This window comes from Crinia signifera, chromosome 11 (genome assembly GCF_055691185.1).
Source record: "Crinia signifera chromosome 11, ASM5569118v1, whole genome shotgun sequence".
In the NCBI taxonomy this organism is placed as follows: Eukaryota; Metazoa; Chordata; class Amphibia; order Anura; family Myobatrachidae; genus Crinia; species Crinia signifera.
This window is the reverse complement of record NC_139227.1, coordinates 31782931-31805718: the sequence shown is the minus strand read 5'-3', so window position 1 is coordinate 31805718 and position 22788 is coordinate 31782931. Positions and strand designations below refer to the sequence as shown.

At 45.3% G+C, this 22788-nt stretch overlaps 1 protein-coding gene across 2 annotated transcripts in view; it reads left to right on the top strand.

Moving 5' to 3' along the window:
• Positions 1 to 22788, top strand: part of NECAB2 (N-terminal EF-hand calcium binding protein 2) — a 127625-nt gene that overhangs the window by 60250 nt on the left and 44587 nt on the right. The window lies entirely within an intron of this gene.

Genomic DNA, 22788 nt, shown 5'->3' with positions numbered 1-22788 from the left:
TACACTGCAAAGCCCCTTACACATTATGTGACACACCGCAAAGCCCCTTACACATTATTTGACAAACCGCAAAGCCCATTACACAATATGGGACACACCGCAAAGCCCATTACACATTATGAGACGCACCGCAAAGCCCCTTACACATTATGAGACACACCACAAAGCCCCTTACACATTGAGACACACCGCAAAGCCCATTACACAATATGGGACACAACACAAAGCCCATTACACATTATGAGACGCACCGCAAAGCCCTTACACATTATGAGACACACCACAAAGCCCCTTACACATTATGAGACACACCGCAAAGCCCCTTACACATTATATGACACACCGCAAAGCCCATTACACAATATGGGACACACCGCAAAGCCCATTACACAATATGGGACACACCGCAAAGCCCATTACACATTATGAGACGCACCGCAAAGCCCCTTACACATTATGAGACACACCACAAAGCCATTACACATTATGGGACACACCACAAAGCCCATTACACATTATGGGACACACCGCAAAGCCCATTACACATTATGCAACACAGCGCAAAGTCCATTACACATTATGCGACAATTACAAACTTACCAACGTTCTTTCTTCTGTCCCACGCTGATCCTCTGGCACCACAGCTCCTCTCTGAGTCACAGGTGTGGGAGTACGAGAGGCCTGTGCAACAGCATGTGGGAGCATAGGGGTCCATTTAATAATGCAACAATAGCAGGAGTGGGGGGGGGGGGGGGTAGGTGTGCATGCTGCTGCAGGACCACCATCAGGAGTTGGATAAATAGGACTGTGTCTCAGGCCCAAAGACCCCAAGGGGGCACAGCAGGAGATTGATGACCCAGATACAAAGCTCCTGAGCTTCAGGAGACCGGTGCTACTTCCGCCCCTAGGACTTTCTGTTTCTGCTCTGACTCTTGAGTCAAGCAGATTGGGGACTGATTGAGTCTGGCTGGCAGCCAAAATTGGAGAGACAGCGCAGCAGCATTTTGAATTTGCCGCTCTCCTGAAGTAAATCACAGCTCACGGACGGCAGCCAATCAGGAGCGACTGCCGATCTGTGAGCAGTGATTAGTTCACTCACTGACAGCAGCAAATACAAAATGCCGCTGCGCTGTCTTCACAAGTTTGCTTGTCCGACTGACCTGCTTGACTCAGAGTCAGAGCAGAGACAGACCGCTCAAGGGGCGGAACTTGGAAGTAGCAGCTTCAGGAGCTTTGTATCTGCGTTTTCTAGTGGGGACTGGAACATGAGGAGCCTGGAGGGGAGTGGGGGTTGCAGGCGGCGGGGAGTTTTGGGTATCGGCAGCAGCCGGGGGGGGGGGGGGGGGGGGGGGGGCGGCGGCCGTGGTGAGTGGCTGTGCCTCTCTATGGACACAGCCACCATCGCACATCACTGGGATTCATCCCTTGGCTGCCCCTCACTGTCAATCCCACTGCCATTCCTGAGCTAGGCAGACAATCCCTCCTCCCTCGCAGTCTCTCTTTTTCCGGACTAGCACCCCTGCCCGGCTCCTTACTCTGCTCTCTCCCCCGGCGAGCAGCTCAACATACAGGCGGCCGCAGCTCCCTAAAAAAACCCTAAGCACGGTGCAGGGGAGTGCTTGCTGTCCAACGGGCCCACCCCCCCAGCCACCGGGCCCCATAGCAGCTGCACCCCCTGCACCCACGGTAGTTCCGCCACTGGCCAATGATATCACAGGTGCTCAAATGACTGCAACCTCAGTTTTCTGAAACCCACCAGGTCACTTTTCTTTTGTATACATGGTGAAACAAAGTTAGTACCACCTTCATAGCTTCTAAACTTTGCAAATAAGTTCTATCATGAATAAATTATATAGTCCTAGTTTTCTTATTTAATAAAACTGAGCAATAGGCACGACTCAAAGATGGAAATTTATTTTATCTACTGCATCTCACAAAAACAAACATCTGACTAATTGCTCGTCGTTACAGCACATCTCTTCACGTGCTGTTAAACCACCTAGTGAGACATAGAACGCTTAACCCCCCCCCCCCCCCAATTGCCATCCCTATCTATATTGCTGTGGTTTTTGTACGAGAAAACTCTCGACGGAAAGGGACAGCTTTGAAAAATGACCAATTCTATTTGTTAATTACAAAGAAATGAGAGCTGATTTTATGCACTGGAAAATATAATATATTTTTTTTGATACTCCTGCTCCGGTTTGCCCCCTCCCACTTCTCTCTGCCCCCCAACAGTGTCCCTGTTAGGCAGCCAATTAAATTACAGCGCAAATTCTCCTGCCGGGGGCTCACTTGTTATTACTGCCTGCAGTGAAGCGGCGATAAAAATAGCAACGGAGATTGCTCTTGTGCTAGCCAAGGTGCGCTCGCTGCTAGTCTAGAGCAATTTATGTAATGGAATCGAAGCTGCTCAGAGGGGGCCTGCCTGTCACTCACACAGCGAGGTCCCAATCAGGAGTTATTCCACTTAAAGCCATTTTCTTTTATGCATTAATGCCCTGTTACATTAAATGAGATGTAGTTCGTTTACCTAACTTGGTTACCCAGGCGTTATTCTCCTGCATGATGATGTTTTTTTTTTAAAACTTTACTGTATGAGTCGGAAATAAAACAAGGGTTGAACAATCTCAATCCTGGCAATACGCAGTGTCTAACGTTTGTGGGCTACATGCAAAAGCAGCCAGTATTTACCCTGCACAGGAAAATATAACCAAGTAAAAATCTCTCTCCACGTGTTGCATGCTACCCCAAGTGCAGCATGGTCTGGCTCGGTTCCTGGCTTTTTTGCGTTACTTACGAACCTGAATCAGGCCCAGGTCTTCTTACAAAGATTCACGTTAGCTCGGTAAGCTGCGTACATTGGCAGCTTAGCGAGAAGTCAGATGCCGCCCTCCGGCCTTGCAAACTCACGCCCCCTTCCCCGTGCCAGCGGCTGCTGCTGCCTGCGAATGGATGAGTATGCTCACACAGAGTGTACAGGGGGGGGGGGGGGGGCAATTATTCTATAGTCGGCAACCTTCGTGTGATCGTTCCACCTGTTCGCATTTACGAGCGCCTGGACGTAGACGGGGGCGGGCAACTGACATCCTGTGACGCCAGCCACCCGCCCAGAGCAGGATTCGGCGCACCTGTGTTCACATGTAGACGCCCAGTGTTTTCCTGGGTGCACCCACCGTTTTTGTGGGCGCCCCCCATGAACCGGATGCGGGACCATTTGTCTACAACAAGAAGATAGACAGCCATTAGGTCGACACCATTAGTTCGACAACTCAATAGGTCGACATGCTTTTAGGTCAACATACCATTAGGTCGACACTGCCATTAGGTCGACAGTGTCTAGGTCGACATGGTTTTTTCCCACTGTTTTTTTACCCAAATGTCGACACAGTCGACATGGACACAGTTTGAAGTGAACCGCAGCCCCTCACATCGCTCGCGATGCTTCGGGCACGGTGCCTCGCTGCGCTCGGCACACTATTATAATCTAACTCCACGCCCTAGTGGATGGTAGGGCATGAAATACCGCCTGTCGGCACATGTCGGCTCAAAAAACAGTGAAAAAAAAACCATGTCGACCTTTTGACTGTCGACCTAGACACTGTCGACCTAATGGCAGTGTCGACCTAATGGTATGTCGACCTAATGGTATGTCGACCTAATGGTATGTCGACCTAAAAGCATGTTGACCTATTGAGTTGTCGACCTAATGGCTGTCTATCTTCTTGTTGTAGACAAATAGTCCGGATACCCCATGAACCAGCCGCCTGTCCGCACCGCTGTCCACGAACGCCTTGGCAAGCGTTTGCACATATGTGCGCCGATACGTACGCACAGACCTGCCACATCGGTCCCCGCTACAAATTGGCAGGGGACAGAGTCAACCTGAATCAGGCCCAAAATCAAATGACCCATTTAAATGACCCTCTCTTTCCATCTGTTGGATGTATTTTACAACATATCAATAATGCCAGCTTCTACACAGTGACAGGAGCCAGGCGCTTCTTAGCAGGAGCTGGCAGTTTGCGATCACCCCTTCAGTGGGTAATACCTGGGTGCAGCCCACCCTTTCCCCCACCCCCCTGATGCCAATGCGTCTGCTCTATCATTTCCACCCGCCAATGTCATTGTCCCAGATTACCCTGCGGATGGATTTATGAAATACCTTCCAGCTGCCAGCTGTAGAAAATTATTTTCTGACGGTTTCGGAAAACTGTGTTTCAGATTTTAGTTTACTGACATTTTTTTTTTTTAAATACATTCATGTGTCAAAACTAAAGTGTCAGCATTCAAAACCTGAATGTGACACTTGCTGCATGTTACTGTGGGGTAGATTTATTAAGCTCGGTAAAGTGATAAAGGGGGAAATTTACTAAAGGAAATTTGTAAAAAATAGGTGTATTTGTATCCAGAAATACACTTTTTTTTTACATTTACTATCCCGAAAATACAGCAATTCGTATTCGTATTGATGTGCTATCAATACGAATACGAATTGCCGTATTTTCGGGATAGTAAATGTCAAAAATAAGTGTATTTCTGGATACAAATACACCTATTTTTTTACAAATTTCCTTTAGTAAATTTCCCCCAAAGTGTCTGGTTCTTATCACCGGCCAATCAGCTCCTGCTTGTTATTTTTCAAACCAATCCTGTAACTTCACAGGTAGGAGCTGATTGGCCGGTGATAAAAACCAGACACTTTATCACTTCACCGAGCTTAATAAATCTGCCCCTGTGTGTGTTTGCTTAGCTGTGGGGGTCTCCGCCAGGAAGGTTTTGACCCATAGAGATTCCAAGAGATTCCCTGTTACCATCTGCCTGAAACCCGTTCTCTCATCAATTTATAGTAAATGTTCACTTTTCCTACCGTCAGAGTGAGAATGCAGCCTATTACGGAATCCAGGTCAGTTCCAAGCATTCCTGCCCTATACAAAATCAATTTTCAACATGGCCTCTTTATAGGATTTTATATATCTCATCATTTCACCGAGGGCACAATTTGGCATCAAAGGAATAAGATGGTAGTTAGTGACAGCGCTGCAATATGTATGAGCTGATTCAACAACAATTTCAAGCTTTGCATCACCCACTTTTCTTGTAAAGAGATTAAGGCTGTACTGAGCCTCTCACCCATGCAGGGAACATATGCTTTTTAAATAGATGCTGTTTTAACTCTTTGATTGCCAAGGGAATTAGTCAAAATAGGTGTGAAAATTGCCAAGCAACCTTTTTTATTGAACCCTTGGAGTGTCAACGTTGCTGTGAGAGCCTCAAAATATCCGCTAATTGTGCCAGCGTTACCCACAGCGAGTGTTCTTTTTTTTGGGTGCGACGTTTAACTAAACTTCAATTAAGTGACCTGGCTGTATTTGTATTTATTTATACTAAAAGAACAGTCGCTGTGAGCGGCGACGCCATTTTTAGTGGATATTTCGAGGATAGCTCACAGCAACGTTGGCACTTAAAGGGTTAAACCATTATTATGCTCTGACGGGAGAGATTGGACAGTAACTGTTACCCATTAAAGAAAAATTTAGGTACTTGTGTAGTTTCACGGCGGCAGTTACGTAGTCAGCGTAGCGTCCCTGTCAGAATCAGCGTAGTGTTCCCGCGGCCAGCGTAGTCAGCGTCTCTGTCAGTATCAGCGTCATGTTCCCGCCCGTTCGCGGCTAGCCAGTCAGTCAGTCAACAATTATTACATTGTGTGGGAACCATTGACCATTTTAATCTGCCTGACATGACAGGTGTGAATGTGTTCCTGAAACACCCCCACTAACCACGCCAGCCCGAAGCACATCCTCCCAACCTGTTCATACCCCCACTATCCTTGTCGGCATGTAGTTGATTTTATAAAGTGTGGCGAGCGGACGCGGAATACACGTCATGTAATCCGCGTCCCGGTTTGGGGCTTGCTGTGCTCGCCACACTTTATAAAATGTGGATAGTGGGGGTATGTACAGGTCGGGAGGACGCGTAACATGTCCCCTCGCGGGGTTCGCTTCGGGCTAGCGTGGATAGTGGGGGTTTGAAAAGAAGGTATTTGCCAGTATGTAACATGGAGCACTGGCAAATTTGTCGTTTAATGTGCATGAGACGCACTTCCGCCCACACCCCCTTTTGTGAAAGAGACGCACATGCTACCAAACCCCTAACGCCATCTCCCTGAAGCAGACATGGGCAGGGTTGCCATATCCTGCCGCAAGAATTACTGAGACACACAAGCATCTGCATGATCGCCTCTCCGCCGGTGTCGGGATCTGGTGGTAACCGGCGCTGTGTGAGAGGCGCTCACTAGGCTTGGCGGGGACAGAGCTGCAGCTCCTGGGGACAGTACGGTGGCTACGCTGCCTGACTGGGACACTATGCTGGATCCATTCTGCTCTGGTGACCCAGAGGTGCAGGAAAGGCATAACCACACCCCCAAAATGACACCACACCCTCAAAGTGACAAAACCACACCCCTGACGTGTTTGAAATACAATCAGGCCCATAAATAAAGATGGAGCAGCTCTCATTAGAGCTGCTCCTGACGATAGAATTGCCATCTGCCGCCGTTTTTTCATCGCCCCCCCCCCCGTACACACCTAACCTGCCCCCTCCCCCCCCTTCTTACCCGTACCTGTCCCGGACCCGCGGTCTGCGTCTCGCCCGGCTCTCTGCCGGGACCTGCCTGACCGTCACGGTCCCGGACGGCTCCTGCTGCTACAATGAAAACTGACTCTTAGAAAATGGCTGCCCCATACTGCAGACAGAAAACTGTCTGCAGTATGGGGGCAGCCATTTTCTAATTGTCAGTTTTCATTGCAGCAGGAGCCACCCGGGACCGTGACGTCAGGCAGGTCCCGGCAGAGAGCCGGGCGAGACGCAGACCACGGGTAACTATAGCCCCGCAGCCCCCCGGCGGCGCTCCCAATTTCTCTGAGCCCCACCACGGGGGCTGCGGAGCTATAGTTACGCCACTGCGCACCCCCCACTAACCCTGCCCATCTCCCTGAAGCGCGTCCCTATCAGATGGAGCGCCTCTCTGCCAGCCTGTGCCAGCTCAGGGAATCTGGCGATTCCCTGAGCTGGCTGAGAGGTGCTCCATCTGTACATCGTTACTTCCATTCTACTTAAACCTGTCTCTAACATCCAAACAATGACACTCACCACTCTGTGCACATTGCCTCTTCTATTATCCACTCCCCTCTAACAAACACTCATGAGCTCTTTACTTACATCTCTAGTTGTACTTTCACATCCACAACTCAGCACCAATATAACAAACCACAAACATCCACCTACAATATATCTATCTCTCCTTTCTAATCTTATTAGCTGGTGACATATCACCAAACCCAGGCCCCAACCACCTGTCCCCACTCAGATTTATCTGGTTCCAAGCCTTATAGAAATTCAGCTAACCTCATAAATATTACATGCCTGCACTGTCACATGGTGGTTTCCACCTCACTCACACCTCCAGGCCTGGTAACTGTAAAGGAGGTGGAGTTGGTATATTACAAGCCTTCACATACTCAGTTCTACCACCAGTTCCTTCACTCACATTCACATCATTTGAAGTTCACTCTATTAGGATTTTTACCCCTTTCTCTCTGCCTGTTGCTGCTATCTATCGCCCACCTGGGCTTCCCAAACAACAATTTCTGGAAGATTTCTCTGCCTGGCTCCCCCATTTCTTATCCTCTGACATCTCCACTATCATCCTGGGTGACTTCAATATTGCTATTGACAGTCCACCATCTCTGCATGCCTCCAAACTCCTCTCTCTAACCTCCTTTCTCGGCCTCTCCCAGTGGTCTGACTCCTCTACTTATGAGGAAGGCCACTGCCTTGACCTTGTTTTCACCAGGCTGTGCTCAGTCTCTGATTTTACTAACACTCCCTTCCCTCTCCATTACCCAGAGCACACTGACACTGAAATCATGCATGCCTACTCTAATCCGCAGAAATACTAATGCTACTAATTTTCCACATTTTTCCACCTCTCTGCAACAACAGCTCTCACTAATTTCTACATGTACCTCTCCTGACTCTGCTGTTTCTCACCTGTACCAGACTCTTGAAACAGCCCTTGATGAAGTGACTCCAGCTACCCATTACACCCCACGCAGGCTTAGATGCCAGCCGGGGCACTCCAAAATAACAAGACAACTACAAAATCAGTCACGTAAAGTAGAATGCCAATGATGTAAATCTCGTAATCTGAGTGATTTCCTCACATATAAGACTATCTACCACTCCTACTGCAATGCTTTGGACACTGCCAAACAAACATATTACCAATCTCTCATCTCTTCTCATGCCACCAACCCTAAGCATCTTTTTAACACATTTAAGTCTCTTCTGTACCCTCTCCCTCCTCCCCCACCAGCTACCAAGCTACCATCAGTGCACAAGAACTTGCCTCCTACTTTAAGGACAAGATTGATAACATCCTATATGAAATGTTATGCTCTTCTAAAGCCTCTAACATCCCCACTTGAGCCCACAACTGAAAAATAATTATCCACACTCTTCTTAGTCTCCTATTCCACTACCTCTCCTCTTGATCCTATACCTGTCAAGTCATTAAAACTCTATCTCCTGTGCTTATCCCAACCTTAACTAGAATCTGCAATCTCTCTCTTGCTACTGGTACTTTTCCTTCTCACTTTAAACATGCAGTGATTACTCCCATTCTGTAAAAACAAAATTCTGACCCTAACTCTCTCTCTAACTACCATACTATCTCTCAGCTCCCATGCCTCTCCAAGCTACTCGAGACTCGTCTACTCTCTTCTCACACACTTTCTTAACTCTCACACCCTATTAGACCCACTTCAGTCAGGCTTTTGTTCCCAACACTCAACTGAGACAGCACTGACTAAAGTGGTGAATGATCTGGTCACTGCTAAATCTACATGTAAAGGCCATTACTCACTACTTATACTTCTAGATCTTTCTACTGCTTTTGACACTGTTGATCACACTCTTCTCATACAAACGCTACACTCCCTTGATCTTAATGATACAGCCCTCTTCTGGTTCTCATATTACCTATCTGATCACTCTTTCAGTGTTTGCTTCTCTGACTGTCCCTAAATCATGTTACATGCATCTTAAAAACATATCCAAAATACAACCCTATCTCACACAAGACACTACCAAAGCTCTTATATATGCACTCATTATATCCTGCATTTACTATTGCAATAGTCTAAGTGGAATGTTATGCAATGGCCAAGTCAATCACCTGACCTGAATCGGATTGCGCATGCGTTTCACTTGATGAAGACAAAACTGAAGGGAAAATGCCCCAAGAACAAGCAGGAACTAAAGACATTTGTGGTAGAGGCCTGGCAGAGCATCACCAGGGATGAAACCCAGCGTCTGGTGATGGCTATGCGATCCAGACTTCATATTGTAATTGACTGCAAAGGATTTGCAACAAAGTGAAAGTTTGATTTAGGATTGTTTCGTTTGTCCCATTACTTTTGGTCCCTTAAAATGTGGGAGGCACATATAGAAACCGTTGTAATTCCTACACCGTTCACCTGATTTGGATGTAAATATCCTCAAATTAAAGCTAAAAGTCTGCAGTTAAAGCACATCTTGTTTGGTTAATTTAAAATCCATCGTGGTGGTGTATACAGCCCAAAATATGAGATTTGTGTTGATGTCCCAATATTTATGGACCTGGCTGTATGTGTGTAAAATGTTAAGAATGTAGCAGAATTTCTGTATGCACCAGCAGATGCTGTAAAACTGCAAACAACCCAGTTACTTACCCGGTGTAGTGGATATATTGAATATAAAGCAGGTACAGAGCTTGAGCAGTGCAATTTGTCCTACACTGTAAGTATATAGTCACTAGAAAGCTGTTCAGGAACAGTGGTAATATCACTGGAGCTGAGTGCACATGCTCCGTAGTGGCCTTGGCAGCCATCTTGGAACAGGAACTGAAGCTTCCCTGGATGAGGTGCAACATGGATTCTGTGCAGTAGCCCATTCCACTTTCAACAGGTAGTACGCTACTTCTATATAATGCACCTGATTGTGGTAACTGTGCTACACCTCCTGAAATGGTGGCCTAGCACAGGTAGTGATGGCTCTGGTCACCTACAGTATATTTATAAAACACAGATCTAGGCTAAACCTGCACACGATAAAACTCTGTTTTTGTATTTATATAATAACGTAAGATCACATAAGCTACACAACACCCTTGTCAGCTGGTGTTCCTCTTTGGTTGGACTGACCAGTCAGGATTGCCCCGAGTGGACACATTGCTCCACTGCATTCACGCTCTCCCTCTGGCTCATTGCCGTGCAGTAATTATGTATCCTAGGCACCAAATATTTAGATCCCTTAGCATGACAATTAGAGAACTGGCTGATTACTAATCAGACTACAACTCATTAATGCTCTAACAGTATGCATAATTACAGTGGATCCATCCAAGGTGCTAATTTTATTGGTATTTAGCTTGCAAGCTTTGTAGTTCTGGCATCACAGAACACACTATCCACATTCTATGTGGCTTCCGAAATCTGTGAAATACCAGCTACTGTATTTGTGTGGTATCTAGTTCATAGATCTACAGTAAAAAGATAGTTAATAGGTCAACCCCAAATTATAATAATAATTTTATTTTATATAGCGCACTTTCTCCAATAGGACTCAAGGCGCTGAACAGATAGAATATATGTAATACAGTACAGGAACAATAAAGTACATAAAAACTTTTTCTAAAGGATACTTAAGGGAATTACGGAATTGCTTGGGTAAACAGGAAAGTCTTGAGTCTGTTTTTGAAGGTTTCTAGTTGGGTTTCTCTCAAACTGTGCGGGGAAAGTGAGTTCCAGTTTCGGAGCCGTATGGCTTAAAGCTCAACCCCCAGATAAATGATGGGAGATTCTAGGTGCTGCTAAAAGTCCTTCATTTACAGATCGCAATACTCCGCTGGGACATTCAAGAGGTCGACAGGGTCCAGAGGTCAACAACTAAAAGGTAGACAGTGCCTAAGGTCAACAAATTCAAAAGGTCGACCAATTTCAAGGGTTTACATGACACAATTTTTTTCTCTACATTTCATTATCATACACATGGATGGAAATAGTATATGTTTTCTTTCAAGAAAGAATAGCCCAGACAGGAATTGCTTACTGACCATTGAAAGGTAGCCCAAAGTACTCACGGAAACCAACAATCTGTACAGTCGCAGTGCCGCATAGCCGGGGGCGGGAGAAGCCGGTCAGCGTCTGAGCGAGTGCTCAGACACTGCCTGGTATTAGACTGGGCATGCACAGTCTAATCCCGAAATTGAAATCCCTGACATTTTGGGGCCAAATCCCGTGGTATCGCCGTTACCCAGAAATGACCAGCCTAATTTTTTTTAGCAGAGGTGTAATATTGTTCTCTGTTACCTGAGTATAATCAGACTTCTATCATTTATTAAGGCAAATTATTCCTCTCCGTAATTTGACACTTGGGCAATTAAGCAATGATTACCTTTTATATCAGTGTGTACAGCATCGCTATTAACCTCTTAGGTGGTATGCCCGGGGCATACCACAAATATGAAATAGGTGTGCGCCAGTGGTGTCCAGGTGTGCACCACTGGCGCAGCACCTCTAGAGCCCCCCCAATCACCTGTGCTCCGGCGATCGTACACTGGAGCTGTTCTAACCCCTGCCGCTCCCCCAGCCTGTAGCCGCCAGCTGCCAATCATTATGTAGCCGTGACGTAGGCAGCAGGCTCGGGGATGTTCGGGGGGACTCGGGAGCACTCAGGCGCCCGAGTCCTCCCGAGCCGCCGCGAAAACATCCCCGAGCCTGCTGCCTGTGTGATGACTGACAGGCGGCAGGGGGAAGCTGTGGCAGGGGAGCTCCGGCGTACTAACGCCGGAGCGAAGGTGAGGGGGGGGGGGGGGGGAGCAGCTAATGATCTGTGGTGGGTTTTGCTGGGGCAGGACAAACCTGCCCTGGTAGGTTTGTCCTGCCCCAGCAAAACCCACCAGTGAAGGGGTTAACCCTTTGAGTGCCAGCGTTGTGGGAGATGCGCAAAATATCCGGCGTCTCTCACCGCGACGGTTCTTTTTTCAGGCGCAGTATTTAACTAAGCTTCAATTCATTGACTTTAGTTATTGCCGGCAAATGATCTAAAGTGATTCATATCCCTCGACTACGACCCGGGCATTTTTAGCGGCTATTTTGCACACCGCTCTGTGCTTTTGTCAGTGATCCCACTGGTTGTCCTACTAGTGTTCAAGTTGCGCTGAAATCTGGACCCGCACAAGTTGTGCTGGATTTGCGGTGAATGTTCGCTAAGTGGAGATCATTGCCGTTCCCGTATAACCCTTCATGTAGAGCCCTTTATGCTTTCCGCTGAGAACGACAATCCCTTGTAAAGGATTGGATAGAGAATAAGGTATTTTTTGTTTTGTTTTGTTTTTCTTTATCTTGAGTGACATGCAAAGGTTCCCTACAGAGGCTACGTGCGGAGATATGCTCCACATTAATATGAAAGGCAGAGTGTATGGGTTGTTGCCAACATCTGCCTAGCAGTAGGCGCCGTGTGAGGTTGTTATAGTTCAGATTAGGTAGGAAAGCAAGAAAAGAGTTATACTTGCAAAAATAAATTAGACGTTATTTATACTCAGGCTGTCAGGTGGATGCTGCAGACTGGAAATAAAATAATGAAGTGTTGAGGAAAGTGACGTACAGATACCTATTCATACCTGTCTGGTGTTAGGTGGGATGGTGTCAGTTCTTGGGCACAGTCCTGCAATCCCCACTGTCAGGACTGTTGGGCAGCTCGGCCACCACATGTATAAGTAGCAAGTGGTTTAGGGCATTAGGGGAGGGTTTAAACCGCACATGCTTGGGGCGGGGACTTTTATCTACCATAACCCCCAATGTGAAATCACATCCTTTTTGTAGGCAGCAGATCCGAAAATATTGGAAGGTAAATGTATCAACTCCCTTAACCCCTTCCTGACAGAGCCAGTTTTTGCGTTCCTGACAGAGCCCTTTTTTCAAATCTGACATGTATCACTTAAGTGGGTATAACTTTTTTTTGCTTTTACTTATCCCAGTGATTTTGAGATTGTTTTCTCGTGACACATTGTACTTCAAGTTAGTGGTAAATTTTGGTCGATACAGTCTGTGTTTTTTTGTGAAAAATACCAAAATGTCGTAAAAAAATGGAAAATTTTGCGATTTGCAAAATGTTAAATTTTCTGCTTGTGAGACAAATAATCTTACCACTCAAAATAGTTAATAACTAACATAGACCATATGTATACTTTATGTTGCCATCATTATTTCACTACGACGACACTAGGAGGCTTAAAATATGAATAGCAAATTCTCAAATTTTCAAGAAAATTTCAAACACTGATTTTTTTAGGGACCAGTTCAGTTCTGATGTGACTTTGAGGGACTTGTATGTGAGACACCCCCATAAATGATGCCATTTCAAAAACTGCACCCCTCACAGTATTCAAAACAGCTTTTTGGAAGTTTGTTAACCCTTTAGGTGTTTCACAGGAATTAAAACAAAGTGTAGGTGAAATTTCAAAATTTCATTTTTTTTGCAGATTTTCAATTTTTATACATTTTTCTAAGGAACACAGCAGATTTTACTAGAGAAATGTGACTAAAAATTGATTCCCCCAATTCTTTGGTTTTCATAAATATCCTATATGTGGCCCTAGTGTGCACGGTGACCAAACCACAGGCTTCATAATAGAAGGAGCACCTACTTGATTTTGGAGCCTCCTTTTTATGAGATTATTTTTTAGGCACCATGTAGGTTTCTAGGCACCATAAGATGCTAAAAGTTAGGAACCCCCCCACAAGTGACCCCATTTTGCAAACTACACCCTTCAGGGAATTCATCTAGGGGTATAGTGTACATTTCAAACCCCCAGGGGTTTCACCAATTGTGGTACAACTGGGCAGTGAAAATGAAAAAAAATAATTTTTCATTTTCACAGCTCAGTTGTATCAAAATTGGTGAAACCCCTGGGGGTTTGAAATGTACACTATACCCCTTGATGAATTCCCTGAAGGGTGTAGTTTGCAAAATGGGGTCACTTGTGGGGGGGTTCCACTGTATGGGTGTTTCGGGGGTCATTCAACCAGAATCTGTGCTGCAAAATCCAAATATCACTCCTTCCCTTCTGAGTCCTGCCATGCACCCAACTGGTATTTTTTGGTCACATGTGAGGCATTGCCGTACTCGGGAGAAATTGGGGCACAGATTTTGGGGTGCTTTGTCTCCTTCATTCCTTGTGAAAATGAAAAATTTTGAGCCAGATCTGCATTTTTGTGTAAAAAAATTTAATTTTTTACAGAAAAATGCAGTTCTGGCTCAAAATTTTTCATTTTCACAAGGAATGAAGGAGACAAAGCACCCCAAAATCTGTGCCCCAATTTCTCCCGAGTACGGCAATGCCTCACATGTGACCAAAAAATACCAGTTGGGTGCATGGCAGGACTCAGAAGGGAAGGAGTGATATTTGGTGGTGGAATGAATGGTGGGTGCTATGTCGCATTAGCAAGACCCCCGAAGCACCAATACAGTGGAACCCCCCCACAAGTGACCCCATTTTGGTCACCAGCTTTGGGAGGGGGGCTGGCGCTGCGGCTGGCGGGGGGGTGGGAGGGGTGCTGGCGCTGCGGCAGCCGGGTGGGTGGGAGGGAGGGGGGCTGCCGGGTGGGAGGGGGGCTGGCGATCGGTGGTGATCGGTGCTGTACTTAACAGCACCGATCACCACCGATCACTGTGTTACCGAGCGGCTTAGCCGCCGGTAACACAGAAAACGCTGCAATTGGCTGTTCACATTTGAACAGCCAATTGCAGCGATCGCCGCGAGGGGGGATGTCTGCTGTCAGGGACAGCAGACATCTCCAAACTGTCACCGCGTCTATAGACGCGGTGACAGTTTAAAACCATGACGTATATATACGTCTTCGGTCGGGAAGTACCTCCCGACCATGACGTATATATACGTCATATCTCGGGAATATCTTTATATATATATATATATATATATATATATATATATGTATGTATGTGTGTGTGTGTATATATATATATATATATATATATATATATATATATATATATATGTGTGTATATGTATATATATATATATATATATATACACACATATATATACATATATATATATATATATATGTGTGTATATATATATATATACACACATATATATATATATATATACACACACATATATACATATATATATATATATATATATATATAATTCAGTTCATTATCATTGTTTTTTTTTACTTTTTATGCAGCTCATGCTGCTGCTGCGGCTGGCGGGGGGGGGGGAGGGGGGTGCGTGCGCTCCTGCCTGCCGGGTGAGCCTGCTGCCGGGCCGAGTGAGTGCCGGGTGGGTGGGAGGGGGGTGCTGCTCATCGGTGGTGATCGGTGCTGTACTTAACAGCAACGATCACCACCGATCCCTGTGTTACCGAGCGGCTTAGCCGCCGGTAACACAGGAAACGCTGTGAATGGCTGTTCAGATTTGAACAGCCAATCACAGCGATCGCCGACCGGGGGGGGCACCCCTGCCCCCCCTGGGCGGCGAGGGGGGATGTCTGCTGTCAGGGACAGCAGACATCTCCTAACTGTCACCGCGTCTATAGACGCAGTGACAGTTAGAAGCCATGACGTACATGTACGTCAAATGTCGGGAAGTACTTTCCGACCATGACGTACATGTACGTCAAATGTCGGGAAGGGGTTAAGGTATATACAGATGTGATTTTTTTTTTTTAACTGCACCTTTCATCATTTTTAAAATATATATATATCTTTATTTTTTTTTTTTTTTTTTTGTCCTGACTGATTAAAGTTGCATTACTAATGAAATGCGTCACTGAGAACATCACTCTTACTATGCTTCTATACCTGGGTATCTGGTCCAGGCAGTTCATATTATGCCACAGTACAGTGATCCAGTTCATATTATGTAACATTCTGATGGTCACCAGTTAATTTTATACTGTGTATATATACTGTATATATTGTAGGCGGGACAGCAAAAATTAACAAAGGCCCCAGTGGTGAGAAATGTACATAACACATGTAACTGTGACAGGGAAGGTGGCCTCTCTCAGCTCTGGGCCGCATAGCAGCTTCACTCCCTGCACCTATGGTAGCTACACCCTGTATATATATCACATGTAACTGTGACAGGAAGGTGGCCCCTCTCAGCTCTGGCCCCATATCAGCTGCACCCCCTGCACCTATAGTAGCTACACCCCTGTATATAACACATGTAACTGTGACAGGGAAGGTGGCCCCTCTCAGCTCTGGGCTCATAGCAGCTGCACCTATGGTAGCTACACCCTGTATATAACACATGTAACTGTGACAGGCAAAGTGGCCTCTCTCAGCTCTGGGCCGCATAGCAGCTTCACTCCCTGCACCTATGGTAGCTACACCCTGTATATATATCACATGTAACTGTGACAGGAAGGTGGCCCCTCTCAGCTCTGGCCCCATATCAGCTGCACCCCCTGCACCTATAGTAGCTACACCCCTGTATATAACACATGTAACTGTGACAGGGAAGGTGGCCCCTCTCAGCTCTGGGCCCATAGCAGCTGCACCTATGGTAGCTACACCCTGTATATAACACATGTAACTGTGACAGGGAAGGTGGCCCCTCTCAGCTCTGAGCCCCATAGCAGCTGCACTCCCTGCACCTATGGTAGCTACACCCCTGTATATAACACATGTAACTGTGACAGGGAAGGTGGCCCCCTCTCAGCTCTGGGCCCCATAGCAGCTGCACTCCCTGCACCTATGGTACCTACACCCCTGTATATAACACGTAACTGTGACAGGGAAGATGGCCCCTCTCAGCTCTGGGCCCCATAGCAGCTGCACCCCTGAACCTATGGTAGCTACATCCCTGTATATAACACACGTGACTGTGATGGGGAAGGTGGACCCTCTTAGTTCGGGTTCCCATGCATCTATGGTAGTAACCAAGCAAAGGGCCAGAAATACGTTTACGTTTCTTATTTTCTAAATCATTACAGTACTTCTATACAAGGCCTGACCTAAATTTACAGTTTGGATACATTGATAAATGTAGTCCGTGTGTGTCTGGAAAGCTTCTGATTGCCAACTGTCCCCTGATGCTATGGGACCTATGACCTCTTCCTGAAAAGCACAAAGGTCTCCTAATCAGGATGGATTGCCAAGTGCTTCTGCTGAGCAGGGAAGTATTAGTGCATATGGGGAATTACTATAAGGAACTTGGAGAATGAGGACTTTTCTGGACCCATGAAATGCAATTTATCTTTTTTTAACTAAGAGACTGTAAGGTGTCAGAAGAAGACTTTTTCTAGATGAATATTAATGGCTGCATAGAGAAGCCAGGGGGAGGTGTATGGCTGAACTAGCTGTTTATATACGAGCATGAAGAACCCAAACTGAATGCTAGAACACACTGTGGGTTAGATTTACTAAAGCCTCTAAAAAATACAACCGGAGGCAGTATTGGACTGGGGCATGAATTGCTCCCCAGAGTGGGATGAACATCGGTCATGGATGATTTATGATCAATGCTGAATACTTTTTCCATCAATGGAGACAACCAAGTGGTTTCCAACCACCGATGATACACAAGTCATAAAATCTTTGGAATACTGAGCTTTAGGAGAAACCTTCTCATTAGGAGAAACCTTCAATGGTTCCCTTGAAGATGGTTTCACACCATTGAGGTCACCCATATGACCGTCGAAGTTTAACCCGCCAATGTCCATATATATATACTTATATATATGGACATTGATGTACTAATATCACCTTATGGATTAAAAGCTACTTTATTATAAGTCCGTGGAGTGCCGCTTCTCCTTGCTGGTCCTAAAAAGCCCAGAAGGTACCTGATATAGATAGATAGATAGATATAGATATATATATATATATATATATATATATAGCCTGTTGATGGCACATTATTTGTAGGTTGCAAGACTGCACATCTCCGTCGCTGGGGTGCCTACACACGGAGCAATCCATTCTTAATCTAGTCAGGTCGCTTAGTAATAGGTCTACAATCGCATAACTATGTATGACACCAAGAACACAGTAACGACACCATACGTACGAAAAAATGATTATTATTCTTTTAAATGTTTTAATTTAAGTTGTCATACCGGCACATAAAACACCAAAATGCATCTGAAATACTCTTCATCGTGCAAAGCTGCCTAGCAACATGTCATTTCAGATGTACTATCAGTTTCTTTATTAGGAAACAATTCTGCCTTTGTGTGTGTGAATGCCATCTCAACTGACAAACAATAGAATCATTTTTTAGAAAGCTTGAATGACTTACAGGCAAATTTGCATTTTACAGTCCAATGAAGCAGAGTTGCCTACTCTCCAGGGTTGTCTGGAAGACTCATGAATTTCGAGCAGCTCCCCCAGGATTCTACAAGAGTAGATGACCTTTCCTCTTCCCGTCTACTTCAACAGTAATGTTACGTTTGCAAGATGGGTCCGTGCATACACTATTTAACGTGCATTGTGTTTTGTAGGGAAGGTGGGGATGTAATGATGTGGTTCATACCACCACGGCACCTACAGTTGCTCCTGGGACCTCCTGCTTGATGTTCTTCTAGACAGGAGTAACCCGGCCAGAAACTGTTTATCAACCAATTGCAATAAAAGTGCTACGGATGCCTGGGCTCATCAGGGCACCCAGATCCCCCTGTAGGCTGCTTTCCAAAGACTTAAGGTACTTCCTCCAAGTACTTGCCCATGATCGGTTGGGAGTACCAATTATCTGTGGAGTCACTTCTAGCCAGAACCAATCCCAAGGGTTGGGACAAGGTTTTAAGTTGTATCCTTTATCATTAAGCATATTGTAACTTTAGCCACACTCCCCTTTCTGTACAGTGCCTTCTGCCATCTGAGAACCTCAGTAAGGTTCGTTGACCACTCACCATTAAACCAGTTCCCAATCCCACAGTAAGGCGTTACCTAGGTTCAGCCCCACCATAGAAACACCAGCATAGGAAACAGAATGAGCTCTACTTTCTGTCATAAGCTGACTAGGATACACAGTTCCCCTTGGACTTGTCCAGGATCATACCTGTGTGGTGAATGTTAAAGCCTTTGCGTGTTTGTTGACCTGTCCAAATGGAAACTTATTGAGTTTGGTACTTGGCCAGCCAGCAGTGGAGTGAGAATGATCTGATAAGGTCACCGGACGGTAGAACTCAGCAAATCATGCATGATGTTCCTGTATCCCGCTTCCACAAACCCCAAACATTGCATAGTGCAGGGACACGGTGATGCAGTTTGTGGCACCACAACCCCCTCATCTCCAGGTGGTGAGGACTTCAAAGTAGGCAAAAACTGTGTGGGTTCTCCATAATCTGTAAAACAAAACCCTAAGTAAGCAAGCTTTCAAAAGTTCATCCCACTAATGTTTGTTTTGGGAGCAGAAACCACGGTAAGTGGCTAATTCCTTGAACCTAAAAGCCTTCTCTGTATTGACAGCAGAAACTCGCTAACAATATCCTAACAATATCCTGTTTCTGCAATAATTTGTCATTTGAAATAGAGGAACAAAAGAATCTCGTTTTGGCAGCGAGCGCCGAGCAGACTGCGCCGAGCAGGGTTCAGCTGGGTGTTTGTTTTATGGAGATGATTAGCGAGGAGATGGGTTTGTTTTATCCCGATAACGAGCACAGCAATTTTTACTTCTTAATTATAAATTGGAAGCAGCGAATACATCTCATGCGGAGGTAACCCCTTGTCTGCCTCGGCGCTCAAAAATAAATAATTGGGTAACTTTCCATGACCATTAACAGATTCCAACAATGGCTTTCAGTGCCATTAAAGAGCGTAGCGCCACAAATCGCTGGCATCACTGCGCTCTGACCAACTCTGCATTGTTATTAAAATGGTTAATTTCATAATAATTATACAAATCATTTGTATGTGTCGTCTCATTAGTAATTGTAACTGTTTCATCTCGGTTAAATTGCCTCCCACTCGTACATGAATCAGTAGACAGATATGAGTTTTAGTGTATGTGTGCGTTAACTTAATATCTTGACAGATGCAGACAAGGGCACCCAATATAATGAGGAATTAATTCATTTCTTTTTTTAGTTTGTCACACTGCTGTTTGCGGCTGTGGAAGAAGAGAAGAAAACGAAGCGGGATGTTATATTTGTCTGCAAAAATAGCTGAAAACATATTTAGCCCCAATGCAGATTGCAATCAAACCTAGTTTTGATTGTAAGATCGTACTCTGCCCTTAAGTTATAGTTATAAATTGGGTTAATTATGTAGCTACGCTAATTATAGCTACTATTCCTTGGGGTGTGAGTTATATTCACACTTTACCTATAAAACTGTTGACAATTTGTTGCGCCTCAACGAACATGTTTGATTTAATACCAGAGAAAGACAAGTAATGTTCATTTGAGCAGCCTGCACACATGCAGTTCCTCCCTCCTGCCTGCGGTGTCACTCTCTGCTGTGGTGTCTATCACATTGTGGCCTGTATCTCAATACAGACCAGAGTGTACTGGAAGCACCAAAGCTGACAGCGACATCACAGGCAGGGAAGAGGAACTGCATGGGTTTTGGAAAATACTTGGTGGTAGAATGAACGATACATAGATGAAGTCCATTAAATTATCCGGATAAAGGGTTGAAAAGGAGAAGGTAGGGTGTTACCAAATTGAGAAGTAGATGAGAGAAATGACGTTAAAGTGGTATCAGAGCACTTTAGGAGAGCAGCATGCCGTTGTGCGGGCAATGTAAAAACAGTTAGCTGCACTAGAGGGGAACTATGTCCACGGATATCTCCAGCATTACAGGGTCTGTGAATTAGATGAATCTGGCAGAAGGTTTAGCTGGGTTAATTTAAGATGCTGGAAAATAGTAGCATGCAGCACATTTTCATGCAGTCATTGCAACATCTCGCATTTATGGGTTCAAGGGCTAAAGAGCAGATGAGCGGCCATGTGTGCAGCTCCTTCTGTGGCTAATGCAGATTTAGCTTTTTACTGTGACAACTGCGCATAGTTTGCAAAACCTTAAATACTTTGTTCAACTATCATATTTGCACCTTAATTTAAAAATAAATAAACATCAGATGTGTATTGAATATATTATTTATGATATAGTTTTTATATGTGTAACTATGGGGGCAATTCAGACCTACTCGCTGAGGTCCAAATTCGCTACCCCGGATGATGGTGGGAGTTTGTTCATGCACAAACCCTCGGAGCAAATGCATTTGGTGAGTTTCACACTCACACTGGCCTTCCCCTTGCCCGCCCATCAGTGAGCGAATGCCCGTGGCATTCGCTCACTGATGGGCGGGCAAGGGGAAGGTCACTGGTGTCTGCACAGCATTTCATGCCTGCTTAGGGCAGGCGGTTGATATCACATGACATCTTACTTTTCAGACCGAGGGGTGGAATTTTGAGTTTGCTATAGCAGGTAGAAGACCAGACTCCACTTGCACTTCACTGAGTCATAGTGTCGACTTGTGACCTCACATGTATTGAAAGGGGCACGTAGCTCTGATGGATCTTGTCAGCATTCATACTGTAGGATCCATCGGAATCTGCATTTGTGTGTAGGCACAGGAACTTGGTCTCTATTGATGAAGCTGTTATGAGAATTATACATATGGGAAGACTCGAGTAATGAAGCAAGAAATATCACCAGGCTTGAAGTTAAAAATACTGGAAGGTAAACTGACACTGGTGACGAGGTTACCAAACTGGAACCAGTGATGAGATGACCAGGCTGGGACCAGCAATGTTGAACTTGGACTGGCTGTGCTGGTAACTGGGCTAACCAAATTGGAACTGGTTTTGCTGAGTTTAGTAGTACTAAAGCAGGTTAAGTAGCAGGTTAAACTGAGCTACTGATAATGATGATGACAACTGGCTGGGATCAGTAGAACATAGTTGAGTCTCACTTTACTAGAGATCACTTTACTCGTAGCACAAAACTGAGATGATAATGTCTAGTTGAAGCACTCCGTAATAAGCTAGATCTTGTACATGAAACAGAAAGATAACTTGCTTGCAGGAATATTAGAGGTGAACTGCATACAGTGAACCAAGAAATCTAATAAAAGGGTTGCGTTAGTCAAGAGAGTAGAATGCAAATGGTAAATAACAGATTTGAACAGAACTTTGCACAACTTGAAGGCAGGGGTATGCTGGAAATTGATCAGGTGAAGCTTAGAAGTGGAATCAGGAGAGAAAGTCACAGCAGCACTAAGATGCAGACATATAAAAAGTCAGTCAAATACAGGAACAAAGCTGAGAACTTGATAACACTGGAGAACCCTATAATCAGTGAAGTGCAGCTGGAGGCAGTACTGAGCTTGAGACCCAGGTAATAACTGTAGCTAGTAACTCTGAGGCTTTAATTGAATAGATGCACAGGAATGACCTGTAGCTTGTAAAGTTCAGCAGTGCTGATACTTGTAGAAAAAGAAAACCCAGCAATACTAAAACTCTGTAAACACACCAGGAACTGCAAACTTGATTCAGACCCATCCATATTGGGCCGAATTTGGTGCCCCAGCCGATGGTGGGTTTGCGTTCCCATATGGTAAGCGACCATCAAATGATTTTTCGCCCGTGTGGCCGCATACGAACAGATGTGTAAGTGTACACATCCACCCGCATGCAAATGTGGGGAATCGCTAGGTGGGGGGGGGGGGGCATTCGGCGGGGCGGCGTTCACCTGTTTGCG